Below are 21,494 nucleotides of genomic sequence, written 5' to 3'. Positions count from 1 at the left end.
ATTTACTGACTGACTCGCTTCTCTTTATTGTCTCCTATCTGTTATGTTGCTTATTTTTGCCCAAGGAGTATTGGGACAGTCTTGCATTATATGTACAGCCTTGTATGAGCATTTTTACTGCCTCAGGAATTGTGTATGTGCCCAATCCAAAAAACAATTGCAACCAAAACAGTGACCCTCTTACAGCACATTATGGGCTGTATCATTGCACCATATTATGAGCTGTGACATTGCACTATATTATGAACTGTGACATTGTACAGTACCATATAATAATAATAATAATAATAATAATAATAATAATAATAATAATAATAATAATAATAATAATAATAATAATAATAATAATAATAATAATAATAATATAATAATAATAATAATAATAATAATAATAATAATAATAATAATAATAATAATAATAATAATAATAATAATAATAATAAAAAAAAAAAAAAAAATAATAATAATAATAATAATAATAATACTAATAATACATTTTATTTGTTGGCGCCTTTCACGGCACACAAGGTCACCTTACAGATCATAGAAAATGACACAGCAAGGCAATTAAAAGTCAAGGTTAAAAATAAAACAAACAACAGGAAGTATAAAAAAAAGTTAAAATAACAAACAAACAAACAGCAGGGGGTATAGGACAGTGACAGAGGTTATAGTGAATATGCGAGTTTGACCAGATGGGTTTTCAGTTGTGATTTGAATGATGATAGTGAGTCAGACTGGGGACACCAGTAATCCCAATGCCAGCCAGGCGGTCCAGGAGTAGTGGATGGGAGATGGTGTCAAATGCCGCGCTGAGGTCAAGGAGGATGAGGATGGTGAGAAGCCCAGAGTCAGCTGCACGGAGGCGGTTGTTAGTTATTTTGACAAGGGATGTTTCGGTACTGTGTTGTGGGTGGACACCAGACTGAACGGGTTCGTGGTTAGGAGCTGTGGCATTTCACTATATTATGAGCTGTGATATTGTACCATATTTATGTCTTGTTTACACTTGTTTAAGTACTTGACTTTCTATTTTATACTTATTATACTTTTTATAATTATATATTTTACCTAGAACACTCTCAGGAGCAAAACAGAAAAAAAGCATTTCATACAAAAGTATCCTGTATTTCTGTATGACAACAAATAAAGAAACTTGAAACTTGAACTTGACTGTTGAGTTTTGGATGATTTGTAGTCTGTGTTGATGAGTTTGGTGGGAAGGCCGGTGAGGAGAGCGTTGCAGTAATCGATCCGGGATGTGACGAATGAGTGGACCAGGGTTTCCGTGTTTGATTGGGACAGAGATGGGCGGATTCTGGAGATATTGCGGAGGTGAAAGAAAACAGACCGGGTGATGTTTTTGATGTGTGGTGCAAAGAAGAGGGAGCCGTCCAAGATGACACTGAGGCTTTTAACTTGGGGGGAGAAGGGTACAGGGAAGCCGTCAATGGTGATGTTCGGAACTGCCGTGTTTAGGGATTTGGTGAGGGTGGATTTGGAGCCGATGACCAGGGCCTCAGTTTTGCTGCCATTTAACTTCAAGACGTTTCTGCTCATCCAGCTCCTGATGTCCTCAAGGCAGGTGGTGAGGGTGGTGAGGGAGGTGGGGGGAAGGGCAGTGGTGGGTTTGGAGGAGATGTAGACCTGTGTGTCGTCTACATAGCAGTGGAAGTGGACCCCATGGTGACGGAGGTTTGTGCCGAGGGGAAGGAGATAGATGGTGAATAGGAGAGGACCCAGTACTGACCCCTGGGGGACACCCAGTGATACAGCTGAAAACCCTGACTTGTGAGTCCTGAGTTGTACAAACTGTTGTCTGTCAGTGAGCTAAGATGTGAACCAGGAGAGTGCGACACCAGTGATCCCAATGCCAGCCAGGCGGTCCAGGAGTAGTGGATGGGAGATGGTGTCAAATGGCGCGCTGAGGTCAAGGAGGATGAGGATGGTGAGAAGCCCAGAGTCAGCTGCACAGAGGCGGTTGTTAGTTATTTTGACAAGGGATGTTTCGGTACTGTGTTGTGGGCGGACACCGGATTGAACGGGTTCGTGGTTATGAGCTGTGGCATTTCACTATATTATGAGCTGTGATATTGTACCATATTATGGGATGTGGCATTTCACTATATTATGAGCTGCATCATTGCACCATATTATGAGCTGCGTCATTGCACTGTATTATGAGCTGTGTCATTGCACTGTATTATGACCTGTGACATTGCACCATATTATGAGCTGCATCATTGCACTATATTATGAGCTGCATCATTGCACTATATTATGAGCTGCAGCATTGCACTATATTATGAGCTGCATCATTGCACTATATTATGAGCTGCGTCATTGCACTGTATTATGAGCTGCATCATTGCACTATATTATGAGCTGCAGCATTGCACTATATTATGAGCTGCATCATTGCACTAAATTATGAGCTGCGTCGTTGCACTGTATTATGAGCTGCGTCATTGCACTGTATTATGAGCTGCGTCATTGCACTGTATTATGAGCTGTGTCATTGCACTGTATTATGAGCTGCGTCATTGCACTATATTATGAGCTGCAGCATTGCACTATATTATGAGCTGCATCATTGCACTGTATCATGAGCTGCGGCATTGCACTATATTATGAGCTGCGTCATTGCACTGTATTATGAGCTGCATCATTGCACCATATTATGAGCTGCGGCATTGCACTGTATTATGACCTGTGACATTGCACCATATGTCATGAAACAGGTTATTCTCATGAGTGCCACATTTTCTTTGGATTTACTATTGGTGAGTTGGTGAGTGCACAATTAACTGTTTTAACCTTAACATATCACTAACCTTAACAAAACAATAATGTTAATTTCGATTAAAGGTTAAAACTAGATGCTAGAAATTGGTGCAGATCTTTTCACATTATGGCATACCGTTAAACATCAATATAGCCCTGGTTTTTATTTGCTTAAATCATTGAACACAACTGGCCTATATTTGGGAAAGGCTTCTGTTATGTAGTACGTACGTAGTATTTTGTATGTAGGTACATAGACGCCTGCGTAATAGAGCACTCGGAGCATCTGCTCTCCCACTATTGAACTTGGGGGAGCAAAGGTATGCTCTTGCTCCACCACTTTTTGATCATATGAAAAATATGATATATCCCCCCCAATATATAAATCTAACCATAACTACGTAATTTCAATCAAATTAATAATACGCAATGACACTTAATAGCAAGTTTTTAAGTTTCCAAAGATTGCGACCCCCCCCCCACTGCCCCCCCATATGGTTTGATCCAGTGCCTCCCCCCAGCAGACAGTGGCGCACGGCGCTGCAGGTAGGCTGAGTGTAAATATCAAAGGCCACCGAGTGTGTCATTGTGGCAGGCAGGATTTTCCAGTAAGTTGTTCAAACAAAAGATTATGTTAGACATGTCTTTACTATTGAGTGGTAGAACTTCTACCACGCAATACAATAAAAGTGTTTCACGTCCCGAAATGCCATCTGGTCATACAGTAAATCCTCTCATAATAATAATAATAACAACGTTTCCCTCTGGTTGGCGTTAGCTTTAGTGCTAGCCGCTAGCTAATGTTGTCATATTATCTAGATATGTGGTGTCAGCTGGATGACGTTGACTTCGTTTGCAAATGTTAACGTTCGCTATACAAGCAGGGCCGGATTATACGAATTTTTTTTTTTTTTACTTTTTTTTTTTATTTATTCATTTTTTCTGGAGATCGATGTCATGACTGTGCACTGCAGACTCAGGGAGGAGGCAGAGAAGGAGAGAAAGAGACACAAGAGTTACATGTAATGGAAATATATATATTTTTCTCTTTCTTATTAAAAACTTGGCCTATTTGAAAGGAGATTGATTTAATAAAAATAAATGAGCGAAAAATCAATATACAGTATATATACAGTATATATTAAAGGGGAACTATCTTATAAATGGCCTTTTTCCAGTGTTTAGCATTGTTTCCTAGCTATGTGGACTTATATTAATATGATCTATGTCTCTAATTCTCATATTGGCGCATTCTTCCAATTCTCCTCTCACAATATTCACCCTCACTGAACTGAGTCATCTGAAAATGTGCTGATTTGTGATGTCAGAGAGACTCAGCTGCATGTTGAGACTCACACACTCAGCACAGTTACCATTGTGGTTGGAGCCCAGGCTCAAAACGGCTTAAGATCTTGAGGTAGAAAAATGCTGTTTTTGAGTACTTCATTAGAAATACAAAACAATGAATTAAAAAAAATTATAATTACAGAGGTGTTCCATAAACTCACAGGAATTGTGTAAAAGTGCCCAAATAGTGAAAGAAATAGTAAAATAGTTCCCCTTTAATATATTATTATTATAGTAATTGGCTATCATACTGCAATATAAACTGAGTTGTATAGTGAAAAGAGCAGCTTTATTGGTCAAGATTGCAGGAAATTGCACGTACAGGTTCATTACATTTCTTTTAAAATCTGCCATGGAGGGGGTCGTGCCGGACACCCTCCAAACCACCCCTTGCATGTCCCAAAAAAAATTTATTAAAAAAAGAAATTAAAAAAAAAATTTATAAAAAAAAAAATATCGTGCACCCCCAATTTCAACTATAACTAGGCGGCCATGTGTAGGTAGGTGTAGTAATAAGACTCAGGAAGAAGATTACTCATTTAGCCTTTTAGTCAAGTAGGTTAGCATGGTAGGTTACAGCAGGGTACATTCTGTTCTCTTCTCCTTCTGCGTGTACACTTCTTCTGCACACTTCAGCTGTAGGCATAACAGGGCATTGTATCAACTACGCCCCATAGTGGAGACTCTTGGGAAGTACAGCTTTCACATGCATTACAGAACACAACAGCTTCTGTTTGGGACAGTCTTTAAATCATTTGTCACCAAATTCTTGCTCAGCAAAAATGTGAAATGCTATCAAATTATATAAATCAGTATGAATATCACCTATATAAAAATGTGGCTATCAAATCGCATATCGGTTAGAAATCATTCATTGTGATCTCGCTCCATGAGAAAGAGCGCTCTCACATTAGCAACCTTTAACCTCACACACTCCGAGGGAGGGACATAGATAGAGAGAGAGAGAGAGAGAGAGAGAGAGAGAGAGAGAGAGAGAGAGAGAGAGAGAGAGAGAGAGAGAGAGAGAGAGAGAGAGAGAGAGAGAGAGAGAGAGAGAGAGAGAGAGAGAGAGAAGATGGAGTAGCACTTGACCTCGATATTGAACTTATTTCTACCCTATGTGGTCTCAGAACACAGGCCAGGGGCAGTGAGCTCCATGCAAGACGAATGGAAGGACGTTCTCAGATGGTTTCACTCAGTTTATTAGCTCTGGGCCGGCTGTATTTCTGTAGGTAACATGATGCACTAGCAAGCATTGTGTTGTGAAGAGGGGTAGTGTTTTAAATAGCAGATGATCGATGTGTGGACCACTTTATCTAACAATCTTTAGCATCAACAACAAGCATCACTGTGCAGCCCTTTGCATTGACTCATTCAAGGCTGCTGATACTGCGGCTCGTGCAATATTGAAGCAAAGATTTATAGGGATGCTCGATATTGGCTTTTTTACCGATACCGATATACCGATATTGTCCAACTCTTAATTTCCGGTACCGATATCAACCGATATCAACCGATACCGATATATGAAGGGTTCCCCCCCCCCCCCCCCCCACATTATGCATACTTTTGACAATAAATAAAATCAGAATTTGTTTTTACTTGCTTGCCTGGGTAAATAAATATTTTTTTTTATTTTTTTTTTAAACCGATACCGATATTTTCCGATATCACATTTTAATGCCAATATCGGTAGGCCGATAATATCGGACATCCCTACTTATCAGTGTAGGACTATTTGATAATGATCCATCAGGCAGATATCAGTGTGAGCAGGTTGAAGGTAGCACTTGCAGCTCTCTTAGAGTATTCAAGGGTGTGCCTCAGCCAGGGATCGGTCCTGGGACCACTCCTATGCACTATATACTGTATATCAACAGTCTCGATCCAACAAAAGTTTCCACTTTTATGCTGATGATACTGTGATATATTGCTCTGCGTCTACACCAAACCAGGCTCTTTAATTATCAGCGACATGCTGTACAACTCAGCCTGTGTGATTTAAAACCCATGTTGTTTTCAAACGCAAAGACAAAGCCACTGAACCTTCCATCTGTCACCACTTTTCAGAGCTCTGAGATTTAGTCTATATCTCAGTACAAATCTCTAGGAATCGTAATTGACTCATTTCAGCAATTGGCGAAAAAACTGAAGTTGAAATTGGATTTCTATTTTAGAAACAAGTCTTTTCTTCTTTTCTTCTTCCTCTTTTACTTTCCGGCAGACTAGACACTGTAACCCGGGGTTCCAGTCTCAATATCATCGCATCATATCCCCTTTACCCCCTTCCCAATCCACCATGTAGCTTCCAATATCTTGCTGTGATTGATGGCCGATTGGCTCTATTACTGGAAGTAGCTTTTAATTATATTTTCTTCCCCCGGAAGTAGCTATAAAAAAATGTACATTCAAAAACTGTAACATTACTGTATCTATGAAATGTACCCTACTGGTTAGAAAGATTACTATTATACTACTACTATATAGCACTATAGTGCTATAACACCTTTTAATTAAGGCAAGGTGGTGTTTAGTCTTTTAGACTGGCCTTTTTCTGAAAACCCAAGTAGTAGCCAAGCACATATTGTTCCATAGCATACGCCTTCAGTTGATCATGACAAATCCTCTCTTACCTTGGCGATTAAAAAGCCTCCATTAAACAGCCTCCCTTGATGATTTTGTGATACATATACATGTATCACAGTATCACAGGGAGTATTCAGGGTTTCAGGGGATCAGCCACAACGGTTTGGGCTTATTGCACATAACGTGTTTTATCTCGCGATCTATGAAAAAAGACTGTATTATCTTGGAAATGTGCGATGTTTAGCGTGTAATAAACTACAAACTACAGCGTGTGGAAACAAACTATTATTCCCATGTTGGACTACAAGTAATGTTTGTTAAAATGAGCCACACCGTGTCTCTACAGCTATAATACAGAACACACACACAGCTTTGCAAGCATAGTGCAACGACCACGGAAACGACTAGAAGGCTGGCATTCTATGGATAATGATAACCGAATTGCGTGGCACTCAAAGTGTTATAATGTAACTTGTGCATGATCGTTTATTGGAAATATTATGCCTTTAGATAAGATGTATATTATAACCTGATATTTCCCCAGATTTTGATATAATGTCCAGGGCCCTCATTCATCAATGTGTGTGTAGAACATGACCTATTTCCACACGTAAGCACGGAATGTAGAACTAGTGTACGCACAGGGAAGTCGGGATTCATCACACACTGCGTACGCAGGCTCTATGCTCCTCCGTGTTGATGAATACCACTTTGTTCTACCGTCAATGCTCGTGCATGATTATCCATATATGGTCATGAAAGTGAGGAAACACCCCCCATGGGATGTGAAATAATGGACTGACCCGAGCGGAACTCTGAGAAACTCCACGGAGAATTCACTGCTGTCGAACCAAGAAGACACTATCGCGTATTATGGGATAAATAAAAGGCGGATTTGTAAACGGTGATGTCAGATATCAACGGCTCCCTAAGACCATTGCTGCAATTCTGCCTGGACAGCTCAAAATACTAATAAAGACCGTTCGTTGACCACTGTTTGGCGTTGGTTGTGTGTCATTATAACCGTGCTGTAATATGAATGCCTTTATTAGTTGTGTTCGATTGGCTATATGATTTTTAGAGGCATCTATTTTGTTGTCGGCTAATAAACACTGCGCTGGAATATGACTGGCTTTTCCCGTGTTGTTTGATTAATACCCAGGGATTAAAGTTCTCCTCAATTTGATTCCAAATCGCGATGGATCTCCCGTCAATTTTCTACCTGCTGCATATGATTTCTAGAGGCATACTACAATCTATTTTGATGTCAGTATTGGGTAGCCTACATAAACAATAATACGAGAGCATATACAAGAACAATGAATCTTACTGCCATGTATGATGTAGCAGATACGCCATGTGTAGCCTGCCTATATGTGATCAATACAAACATGAACTTGAATTCCATCATGTCTGTGTGCGGGTCACTGCGGGAACTCACAAGGCTGTTGTCACAATGTAAATAAGAACGTGCACTGAGTTACAGTATGTAGTTGGTTGATTATTTGTATGACAGTCAGTAAACCCTTGCAAAAAGTATCCGTTTTATTTAATGAATTGAAAACATTCAGCATCGCCTTCCTCCCGGCATCCAGCAATAACATGTATCAGGCAAATGCGCATCGCAACATTGACTGAGTGGAATCCCTTTCTATTCACATAACTGCATTTGTGATGGAGCTTTGACAGCTACAGTAACAGTCTATTGCTCGATCCATCTCCAATATCATGATGGACCGTGCCGCGGTGGCAAAGACCCGAGGGTGGAGAGGATCTTGAATGAATTCCATCATCATATATGTTGTGTGTCTGTCCACTATGTTTGTTACTTTGTTATTCCCCCCCCCCCTATCTATGTAAAGCGACCTTGGGTCTCTTGAAAGGCGCTATATAAAATGAAGCTATTATTATTATTGTTATTATGATTATTATCATCACATCTGTGCGGGAGCTCACAAATAGACTGTTAGTCTCAGTGAAGTTTCAACGGAGGTCATCTATTCTAACCAACAAATTGAAGTAGAAAGCATTTCGTGACCAATCTTATTTGGAAACATGACACACAAAATAATTTGCTTTTTATTTGAAACAATATCTAATCGCGTTTGGAGGTTGGTGTTTTGCGTCTGCCCCCCCGTGCCAAACAAGCAGGCCAACCTCTTGTTCGCGTGTGAGCCCGTTATAATTACACTACTGTCGCTATTTTACAATGAACTATAATGAATTACGGGTCATACAGAAGTTGAACACTAATGCACGGAAGCTTATTTCCGCCTTGAAACTAATGCAGGACTGAGGAGTGCTTATGCGTAGTAACGATATTCTACCACTGGGCGCCAGGTACGCCTGGTCTGACCTGTGCGTAGATGTAAGCACGGAGTCAAGTTCAAATCGAAATTGATGAATCCCACTCTTTGCTTAGAAATGATCGTACGCACAGGGTAAGCACAGATCTGTGCGTAGAACACGTTGATGAATGAGGGCCCAGGCCTTTAGGGATAGATGTGTCGGGTTCAGTGATAAAAAGAATAAGGTCATCCATAGTGATAATTTATGGGTTTACCCCCATCAAGTCTACCTCATTTCTTATTGCAATGGCTAATGGCTCTATAGCTATTGAGAGCAAACTTATAGGCTGATATGAGTGACATTTAAAATAGTCCGTATGCCCTTTTTTAGACTGAAATTAAGGCTTGTGTCATGGTGGGTGGCAATAACTTCTTTTCAAGGCTTCTGTGAATATATCACTCAAAATGGGGATCATATTTAAGTGAGAATGTCTTATAAAACGCAATGGGAAAGCCATCCGGTACAGGGGCATTCCCACTGTCCATTCCTTTCATTGCTTGCTCAATTTCCCCAGCTGATATAGGCTGTTCAAGATTGTCCTTATCCTTTTCGATAATGGTCGGTCATTCTAGATGGTTACAGAAATTATTTGCCTCTATTCCACCACAAGACTCTGATGTATACAAATCCTCATAAAATGTCTTAAATTGATTCTTAATATCCAGTTGATATGTGGTTATACCAAGAGGGGTTTCTATCTCTGCTATGTATCCTGCTTCTGCTTCATCATTCATATTCCTTCTGCCTGGACTTTAGATGCTAACATAGCACAGTGCTAACATAGTGTGGAGAGCGGTATGGGTACACAAGACTAGGGTTCCAGTGCCTTGCACAAGAGCACATTGACAAGGGATGACGACACAACGCTTTGAACAACATTGTCCAAGCAGGTCTCAAAATTTATATAAGCACTTTGCCTGCATGGATACTTTTCTTGTGCAGATAAATAGAGGCCTTGAGTACAATATAATGGTGCACGATACACCGATACTAGAAAGGTATTGCGATACCCAACTCATTCAGCGCTGGGGATTAGCCATGGTCCTGTGGTCGCATTGCCACACATTAAAATATAGGACTGAGTCTCCTTGTTTGTAAAGCTATAACTATATTCTATATTATAGCTATGGATACAATACTTTTCTTTTTATTATTATTTTTGTATTATTTTTTAAACAAACACATAAACAAACATGACAACATAAAATTAGATATACAAGCATTAATTAACAGTGCACATCCAATGATATCACCATTTAGATAAATGTCTTATACAAGATATACCCCTAATACCTGCTATCTAATACCCTACACACATATGCTCTCGCTCGCCCCCCCCCCCCCCCCCCGGACCCCCCATTGGATAATCCATCCATTACCATTATATGCTAGCTTTTATTCTCTCCACCACTTCTAACCACATTGTCATTTTGGATTCATTGAGACCCAAAATTCTTGCTGTAGATATTTCTAGATAAATCACTTCGAGATATGTAAGAATCCAGACCTTCCGGCAAATTTTTTCCGGTTGAAACCATCGTGAGGCTATCAGCTTTTTAGCCGCTGTGATACCAGACAAAACCAATCTCTTTAGCTGTATAGGTACTGCACACTCAAAAACATCATTCAGCAGTAATACAGAGGGGTGTACAGGTATATTCAGAGTTAAGAGATTTGATAATTGCTGGGTCACTTCTTTCCAGAATATCTTAACTGGTGGGCAGTCCCAGTACATGTGCATAAATGTCCCCTCGTCCCCATTTGTACATAAGGAGCATTTGGAGTCTTGTTTAAGACCCATTCTGTTCAGTCTTATAGGAGTCAATTATGTCCTATGAATATAGTTAAGATTGATTTGTTGATGGTCCGGGTTCCTTGATGCAAGTCGAACATTTGCCCAGGCTTCTTGCCAATCAAAATCTATTTCCAGGTCTGGTATATCCCTCCTCCAGACTGAGTCGAGGTGGAGGATTTCATACGAGGACGTTAGTAATTGATGATAAAAATCTGAAACAAAACCTCTCGATGTCTCTCTTTCATAGAAGAATTTGTGGTATCTGTGGTGTACAATTGGTATCCTTAATGGAACACTGTGATCCTTCAAACATAACAATAACTGTGCGTAAAAGTAAATATGTGGAACTGGTGAGATTACATTTTTTGCGTATTTCCTCATAACTACAAAATCCCAGTTTGTTGAAAACATCTCCTAATGTGTGTATGCCCTGATTTTCCCATCTAGGGAATCTTATAGGTCGTTTTCCAATCAGGAGTGCATTGTTATTGAATAAGGGAGTATGATTATGCCATTTATGTGGATTAGAATATTTTTTTTGTGTTTCACGCCATATCCGGATCGCATGAGTAATAATGGGGCCAAATTTCAGTTCACATTGCTTAATTGATCATTTGGTGTATACTATGTCCTGCAGTCTATGTGGTGCTATTATATTTACTTCTAAATTTCTCCAGGATACTGATGCTTGGGGATCAAACCAGGTTGTCAGTGGTCTTAAAGTGTATGCCTTAAAATAGTGGAAAAAATCGGGAAATGCCATACCTCCGTCAGCTTTGTTTCTCTGTGCGGTGGATCTTTTTATACGTGGTGGTTTGTTATTCCAAATAAATTTGTATGCGGAAGAGTGTAATTTTTTCCAGTAACCATCTGGAGGGGGTAACGGTAGCATTGAGCTGATGAAGTTGATTCTAGGTAATACATCCATCTTAACTATTGAAACCCGTGCTTGTACTGAGTTTTTATGTTTTGACCACCTGTCAAAGTCGTATTTGATTTTATTTTGGATTTCTATGTAATTGTGCTTCACCATTTGGCTTATGGTAGGGAATACTTCAACTCCCAAACATCTAAAGTGTTTAACCATTGGTATTTCTCCTGGAAGGCGTATATTTTTTGCAGGGGCGTTAAGTGGAAGGAAAGCCGACTTTGGCCAATTTATCTTAAATCCCGATAGGTCGCAGAAGTCATCAATCAACTTGAGAAGATGAGGCATTGCGGTGTTAGGGTTTTGCATGAACAGTATTACGTTGTCCGCATATAAACTAATTTTGTGTTGTGTGCCCTTGATTATGATTGGTTCTATGAATTGGGATTGTCTTATATATTGTGCTAAAGGTTCTAATGATAAATCGAATAGTCCGGGACTAAGAGGGCAACCCTGTCTAGAAGAGCGTGATACTGGAAAGATTTCGGAGGTGATTATACCTGTTGTAATCATGGCCGATGGGTCTTTGTATAATACTTTAATCATATCAATGAATCCTTTTCCTAACCCCATCCTTTCTAATACTGCCCATAGATACGACCATTCCAACCTATCAAAAGCTTTCATTGCATCCAGGGACAGCATTCCCTTAGGTGTGGTGTCGTCCTTGCTGGCATCTAGTACGTGTAGTAATCGTCTTATGTTATCAGTGATCAAGCGGTTTCTTATGAAGCCAGTTTGATCCGGATGAACTAAAGACGTCATATGCTTTTGAAGTCTGATGGCCAATACCTTAGAGTACAGTTTGATATCGGTTCCGAGGAGGCTTAAGGGTCTATAACTACTACTACTACTAGGAGGACTGTTATGAGTGCAATATTGTCGTTCTTATGGAAGTTCCCCTCCTTGACTGAGTATAAAATCATATTAAGTAATAGGGGTCCAATTATGTCCCAGCATGAGAGGTACATTTCTGGTGGGATACCGTCTCTTCCTGGAGCCCTACCACTTTGCATTTCGGATATGGCCTTCCTGAGTTCCTCTAGTGTGATAGGTGTTTCTAACTGTTTAGCGTCATCCTCTGAAAGTTTGGGGAGGTTAATTTGATTAAGATATGTGTCCATTTTGTTTTGATCGAAGGTCGTTTCTGATTTATACAAGTTGGAGTAGAACTCTTTGAATGTCGCGTTTATTTTTTTAGTGTCTGTTACAAGTCCTTTTTGTGCTTTAATGGTAGTTATATCTGCACATTTAGCGTTAACTCTTAATCGCATAGCTAGTAGGTGACTTGGTTTGGAACCTTGAGCGTAATGCTGTTGTCTTGTGCTACGTATTTGTACTTCAGATTGTTGTTTATAAATGGCGTTAATCTCTTTTTTTAGTACATTAACTTGAGTTTCCAGTCGAACCGAGTCCTTGTATTGTAAAGAAGTAAATAACGTAGAGTAAAGCGTTTCCAGTTCCGCCAGTTTTGTGCATCGATTCTTGCGTATTTTGGAGGAAAAGCTATCAGTGAAATCCTTGATAATTCCCTTTACCAACATCCATAATATTCTAGGGTCCGGCACCGATTTCACATTCTCTAGTAGGAATACTGAAAGAGCTTTTTTGAGTTGTGTAATGAATTCCTTGTTATTCAGCAGTATCATGTTAAATCGCCATCTTGGGGCTCGGGATGACAGTATACCAAATGATCCTTTTAGGAGTAAATAACAGTGATCTGATAATGCATTGGGTACCATCTCCACGTCATAGTTATTAAATAGTCTCGGGTTGTAAAAACATAATCTATTCTGGAAAGTGTTTTATGCCTTGCTGATCGACAAGAGTACTTCCGGGTCATGGGGTTGAGTGATCGCCATATATCATTTACACCTGTATTCTTCGACCAATCCTTTAACGCATTATATGCATTTTTTTGTTCGTTGGAAAAGGTGGGATAAGATTTATCCAACCCAGGATCCCAGATTGCATTAAAATCCGCACCAATTATAAATGAGTATTCTGGAAGGTCTAACATTTTTCTGGTAAGTGTAGTGTAGAAATTAGCTTCGTATAGATTTGGGGCATATACCGCTACCAACGCTATTTTCCTATTCTTGTGTATAATCTTAGCTATGGTTATCCGACCATCTGCATCAGACCATACTCCCTTCAATTCAATATTCAACTTCCGTTTCACGACTATAGCAACTCTACGGGTTCTCGTTCCAAAGGAAGAGTGACTAATGGTATGGTATGTGTTGTCCGCTAACGTAGCTTTGTCTGCCACTAAAATGTGCGTTTCGCTTAAGAGAGCCACATCAACCTGTTTGTTTTTCATCAATGTGAGCACGCTTTTGCATTTATGTTGATTATTTATTCCCCCAGTGTTCCAGATCATTATATTCAAACTAGCCATAATCTATACATATTGTTTTGTAGTTGTTGGTAACACTTCTGGAGTGCGAATTCACAATGGATTTACATCCCACTATTGAGGTCCCGTTGAGAGCCGAGCATAAAGACATACATATATACAAATAAACCCCTGATCCCCCCTCCCTTACAGAGCCGTACAAGGTACCTATTTGATACCTCCTTCGCGTACAACTTCTTCCTTTCCTGCACCTCCGGTCAGCCCAGAATGAGCAATTTATCCTAAGCTTTCCTATGTATACCATAGAATCTATAATTTTAATTCTAATTTAATAGAATGTCACCTGTGGCCAAGCCACTCTCCCGTTAATGTAATTAAACAAAATGAAAAATATACCTCAATTAGTAAACTCATTTAAACCCCCTTTTTTTTTTACCTTCTACTAACATGTATTGGTTAGAACCTTTCAGAGTAATGAAATAAATAAGAAATAATGATGTTTAGATTTAGATATCGAAACTCATAAAATAAGGGAATAACTACTTAATTTTTTTTTTAAATAACTTTGCATGTTTACACATCTAAATGACAAGGACATTTTTAAATACTTGTATGCAGATCGTCCCCCGTCATGAGTGATCATTAATCTGTTATGGTGGTCGTTGTTCTTTACATCTATTTCCTGACCAAGTCTCATATCGTTGTTATTTTCCGGGGCCATCATTGAAAAAGGCATTGTATTCCTGAATGTTGTCAGCCGCTCATGACTTGCAGATTGTTGTTATAATGTTCCAGTACATTCCTCGTGTCATAGAACAATAACAATCCAGTGTATTCCAGTATATTCCATTATGACTCATTGCCTTCAAGTAAAAAAAAGAGAATAGACAATTCTAGAATGTTCCAAAATAGTCTGTATCAAATCATGCCCTGCATATTACCATGAATCTATATATATATGGTGTTTAGTGTTTTATATCAAATTACTTATCCCTCAATGTTGTCAAAAGCTTGTATGATGCCGTTTTTGATGTCCATGCAATTGTACAGTTATCCATGAAAGATGAATCTTGTCATCCACTTTTTATATTCTTCATGTAATCTTCTGCCGCCTCAAGCGAGCGTAGCACGAATCTCTTTCCCTCTCCCTCCACAATGGAAAGAATAGCTGGATACCGTAAGACGGGGTGGAGACCTTTCTCATATAGCCGATGTACTACATCTTTGTAGCGGGCCCGTAGAGTTATGGCTTTTTTTTTTTTTTTTTTTTTACTTTTTTTTTTTTAGCGTTTATCGCTTTTTCTGGTCAAGCATGACCGACAGTTGTAGGGTGAAACGGGAGAGAGAGCAGGGGGAGACATTCGGCAAATGACGGCGAGTCCGGGAATCGAACTCGGAGTCAACCAGATCCGTGACGCAGCACGGAGTCCCGCGACGCAGCGCGGTAACATGGTGTGCTACTGGAGCACGAGTTATGGCTTCTTTGCACATGTCCTCATAGAACCACACTTTTTTCCCTTTGTATATCAGTATTCCCCATTTCTTGCGTGATTCCCTGATAATCGTGTCTCTTGTTACAGTTTCCCGTAGACTAGCAATGATCACTCTTTCCTTGTTGTTGTTGTAGTTTATGGTGCCAATTCTGTAGCGTTTGTCCACTATCGGTTCTGTAGGTAGGATTTCAGGACCTAGAATTTCGACTAGCACTGCAGCAAACTTGGCATCTGTGCAATCGACTGATTCATCCAAACCCACTATACGGAGGTTAAATCTGCGGGCGTGATGTTCGATTTCGAGCAGTCTGACCGAGTTTTCCTCTTTGTTGTCATGGATCATCTGCCAGAGCTGTTTGTCTCCCAGTTGCATCTCCTTCGATACTTCGGCGATATTCTCAAATAGTTCCTTATTCTTCTCATCTTGTTTCAGTGAGTATTCGATCCCAGTATTTGCAACCGCCGTTATGCGATCGGATTGTACTACAGCCTGTGCATTGATGTCATCAAGTTTAGCCTCTATAGCTAACTTAAATGCGATAGCATTAGCTTCGGCTCTCTCCACAGCTCTAGCTATATCATTAACCTTGTCGGTTAAGATCTTTATCAGAGCTGTCAGCGTTTGGAAATCGGGAGAAGTACTCTCCATGTCTGTCTCGGATGAGGTCGTAGGAATGTTGGAATCCATAAGATTGTCGAGCTTTTTATTCTCTATAGCTTCTGCTTTCTCCTTCACAGTAGAGCGCGTCACCGCACCATCTACCGTTGGAGTATCTGCTTTCTTTGCTAGCATGTTGGTTTTCCCTATTGATATAGTTAGTTGAAGGTCTTAGTTAATATATACGTCAAGGTTTAAACACATTGTATTGTATAGTAGTATACATAGTGTTGTATAAAGTAGGTTTTTAAGCGAAATTAACAAAAACTGGAGCGGAGCTTGTGACAATGTGACCGTCACATACTGTCGTCAAACCGGAAGTATCCTATGGATACAATACTATGGCCCAGGCCATTTGACATCACCTATCTATCGTTCCATATGTGAGAAAGAATAAATGTTTCCATCCATACATTCCCGTGTTATACCGTGGTGAATATATATGGTTTTAGAGTGGTCTAGGGTAATAATAATGAAATCCTGAGTTAAAGCCATACGTCGATTCCACTATACAATACACTATATTCAACTACACTAAAAACGGTTATCAGCCCGATCGGTATGAAAGCATTGCAGGATCAAGCAAAAATGTACGTCAAAACGTCCTTATCTGTGATCGGGAGTATTCCAAAAATAATATTCCAATTGTTTGATCGCCATCTGGTATATCCAATGTCCATTTGGTCAACGGCATAATCCACGACAACATATGGATCGGAGATATTTGACGCGCTTCGATGGAACGATTGGCGATGGAACGATTGCCGCCCAATAACGAGTATACTCGTTGTTGGCAGTGAATGAGTTAAAAATGGTTCAATACTCTTGATGACCGGAGCTTTGCGTAGTGGGCATGTCAACAGTGTCGACTGAGCAAAGGGAAAATAGTAATAGTAATAGTCAGACATCCCCAAATGTCTTATTTCATAATACATACGTTTCTGAATGGACGTTTGGATTTAACCAAGTTGTATGCGATGAGCGGTCTTACCCAGCGGAACACAATTTACTTAACGTTACACAGGTCGAGCTATGCACGTTTAGCTTGCTAACGTTAACATAGCAGGAGCTGTCTGCCAACAAATATGTTGTTTCAACAAATGTAGTCACAAAATGGATTACCATCCAAATGTTATTGAAGTGACATCTAACTTTTCCTAACCATTTTGTGACCGCAATATGTGCGACACAATATGCGCAAATGTGCTTATATGCATACATGTGCGCTATGTGCCTAAAGTCAGTGAGAGCGGTTCAATCGCATTTGCGACTAAAATAGCAAACCGGAAAAATGATTTAGGAGCACCTAAACCAGGAGTCGGGAACCTATGGCTCGCGAGCCATATATGGCTCTTCTGGTGACAGCATATGGCTCCCAGAAATATTTGAGTAAAAAAAAAAAAAATTATATATATATATATATATTTTTTTTAATACTTGTGATATTTCTTAATAATACTGTGTCATTTTAAAGTAAACAGAAATTAGTTTTGAAGATACAGCTAATAGTATCTGTAGCTGAAGATATAGCGAGCAGAGCTGGCGAGGGAACACAAGTGGACAGAAATTAAAAATCTTCAACCTGAAGACCAGCTGATTCTTAAAACTTGGAACGAGCTTCCTGTGACATACCACACAATGCAGCGTGAGTATTGCTGTATTGACCATGTTTGGCTCTACATATGCATGTGGGCAGTCATTCTCGCATATGAGGAACATTAAGACCAACCTACACTCACGTTTAACTGATGGAAGCCTCAACGCCTGCATGAAGCTCAATCTCACCGCGTTTGAACCAGATTACAAGGCCATCAGCAAAACCATGCAGCACCAGAAGTCGCATTAAAAGTAAGACATATTTAATTTATTATATGTTAAAAATACTATATGGCTCTCAATGAAATATATTTAGAAATATTTGGCTTTTATGGCTCTCCCAGTCAAAAAGGTTCCTGACCCCTGACCTAAACTAACGTTAGCTGCTAATTTCAACCGAACTGATCCCAAACAGTTATAACTAATCCTGGAGCTGCCCAGTGGAGTCTCGGTGAGCAGAGAGGTTTATTTCTCCTACAGTTATTATTTAAGTTTCAACAGCTTCAAAATATTCATTATAATATTTATGAATTAATTAAAGAATTTTAGAAATTATCATCTACTAATATATTACATTATTTTTCATGATATTTTAGGTTTTTGCTGTGGTATCATTTTAGAATCGGTATCGTGATACTTAGGATGGTATCGGTATCGAAGTAACAATTTTGGTATCGTGACACTAGTACAATATGACATTATTACATATTTTTGGTATTTTTTAAATATTTTTACAGATATTTTAAAATCATACCACTGTCTGAGTGTGTCCAGCTTGCCTTTTATTTAATTTTTTGTATCCAGTGACACACAGAGGACATTCAGGAAGAGCAAAATACAGCATAGAATACAAGCTTTAGAGAAGTACAACAATGGAGTGGATACAAATGGAGCATTAAAACATACACTGCCTGCCTAACATCGCCGTGTCCTGCCGACCGAGGCAGGTCTAGAGTTTGGGTTGTACCATTATTTGCAATTATGAGATAAATGAGGAGACGGAGCCAGTCGCTCCAGGTAGCCCCCGTCCAAGCCGCTGGGAGGCGCTTCAACCAGCCTCCCTATCAGGGGTGTTTTTAGGGTTAGAAAACATTGGGGGCTTCAGCCCTCAGGAGGGTCGAGGGGGGGGTCAGCCCCCTTTTTTTTTTTTTTTTAACACAGATATACGCAATTTTAGAGTAATTAGAGATGAATACTGAATAACTAGAATCATTAGAGGTTCTCAAAGTGAGGTCCAGGTCCATGAGAGGGATCTGGGCAGTCCCCATAGAAAATTCAAAGTTAACAGGACCAAATCATCAGTTTATTATTTATTTATTTATTTATTTATTTATTTATTTATTTATTTATTTATTTATTTATTTATTTATTTATTTATTTATTTATTTATTTATTTAATTTATTTATTTATTTATTTATTTATTTATTTATTTATTTATTTATTTATTTATTTATTTATTTATTTATTTATTTATTTATTTATTCATTCATTCATTCATTCATTCATTTATTTATTTATTTATTTATTTATTTATTTATTTATTTATTTATTTATTTATTTATTTATTTATTATTTATTTATTTATTTATTTATTTATTTATTTATTTATTTATTTATTTATTTATTTATTTATTTATTTATTTATTTATTTATTTATTTATTTATTTATTTATTTATTTATTTATTTATTTATTTATTTATTTATTTATTTATTTATTTATTTATTTATTTATTTATTTATTTATTTATTTATTTATTTATTTATTTATTTATTTATTTATTTATTTATTTATTTATTTATTTATTTATTTAGCCAGATAAAACATTGATCTGGTCCAAGAAGCCCCAACAGGAGTACACATATACATATATATACATATACTGTACATACATACACATATACACCAATAACAAAATAAAAACAGTTAAGAATCATACACATAAGCAAATAAACAAACAAACAAACATATGCACAGCCTATGTACAAAATAAATAAACAGTTCATCTCTAGTCTTTACAGTTTTCTTCAATTGCATAAACACTCAAATCAAAAGTATTACACAATTATCAAAACCTTACACTCAAGGAGCAAAATATAGGCCCTGATTTGCACCCCTACAATGTCAGCCTCACTTTTTGCAAAACAATACACACAGTGATTTGCAAAACACTAAACACACTTGCATTACATTAGACACAGAATGTCAAATTACCACACATATGAGCCAATTGGTTAAACACAGCCATCAGATGCACAAACACACCATTGCTTAATTGTAGATACACAATCAGGTTTAAGCACTATAAAAATGCAGCAGGTGAGTTCACCTGTCTTCAACCAAAATGGAAGGAGAGTGAAGTACTGTACACAGAGAACGTGAAAATATACAATACATTCACCAAACACTACACAAGACAACCAATGATGCAGACTGATGAAAATATACATTTTCCTCCCATTTTCCCAAATCAGTCAACATGTCAACATGGAGAATCACAACAAAAAATTATCTTGCCAGATCCAGCTAGGCAAAGAGATACTGTCTAGTATTTTCTGTTTAAATTTGTTCAAAAAAAGAATTGTGTTACTGTAATTTTAACCTGTACTGGATACAGTATTTTATGTTTGTCTGATATTTGCTGAGCTTACAGTGTTATGCACATAGTAGCATGAAAACTGGGACATGTATTGTTGTGATTCTCCATGTTGAAATGTTGACTGATTTGGTTATATGGAGAGAACATTTATATTTTCATCAGTCTGCATCATTGATTTGGGTATATGGAGAGAAAATTTTATTTTTTTCATCAGTCTGCATCATTGATTTGGGTATATGTAGATAAATAAATTATATTTTCATCAGTCTACAGCATTGGTCTTGTGTAGTGTTTGGTGAATGTATTGTATATTTGCACATTCTCTGCGTACTTCACTTACAGTACTCTAATCACTGAGAAGTAGAATTGCTAAATGTGTTTTAGGTTAAGCACAGCAGTGTGTGTAACTGGTTCAAACAGAATTAAGTCATATGAAACGTGTGTCTCATATGGTAACACAATTAGTGTATGGTTTTGACAAGTGTTTAATTTAGCAAATGATCTGAGGTGTTCTGATAATTGTGTGTGTGGTTGTGCTAATTGTGTGTTTTGAAACACCGGGCCCCGTTTTCAAAATCATGCTTAGGCAATCGAAAAAAAACTGTATTGTGTGTTTCATTATATACATATGTTTCAGTCTTCTCATAAAAAAAATATTAGATTTTTGGGTATTTTCCTGCCTTTGGTCCGCTTTGCATTCACATCTCAAATGAACCGCAGCAGGGTTCACTTGCAAGAGTGAATGAGCTTTCACACCACCCCAAACCAACCGGACTATCCGAGGTTCGATTAAAGCTTATTATAGGACACTGGACATGGGTATGGATGGCTCCAGGTGCTGCTGCGTTAAAGTGCACATCTTCAATATCTGTACTATTTAAAAGCACAGTGCAGGACACACTCAAAGGTTATCGCACCTCAGAGATGGCAGTGGACATGTATGACAGGACAAAGGCCATATGTAATGGCCTTTGGATTGCGGAACATACTACCAGCCAAA

At 38.4% G+C, this 21,494-nt stretch overlaps 1 protein-coding gene across 1 annotated transcript in view; it reads right to left on the bottom strand.

Moving 5' to 3' along the window:
- lrp1bb (low density lipoprotein receptor-related protein 1Bb) overlaps positions 1 to 21,494 on the bottom strand; it is a gene marked incomplete at its 5' end in the record, with an annotated part of 1,188,884 nt that overhangs the window by 232,459 nt on the left and 934,931 nt on the right.

Source organism: Notolepis coatsorum, assembly GCF_963971535.1.
Source record: "Notolepis coatsorum genome assembly, chromosome: 5".
NCBI classification, from domain to species: domain Eukaryota; kingdom Metazoa; phylum Chordata; class Actinopteri; order Aulopiformes; family Paralepididae; genus Notolepis; species Notolepis coatsorum.
The sequence above is the reverse complement of the archived record's forward strand: the minus strand, read 5'-3'. Positions and strand labels throughout refer to the sequence as shown.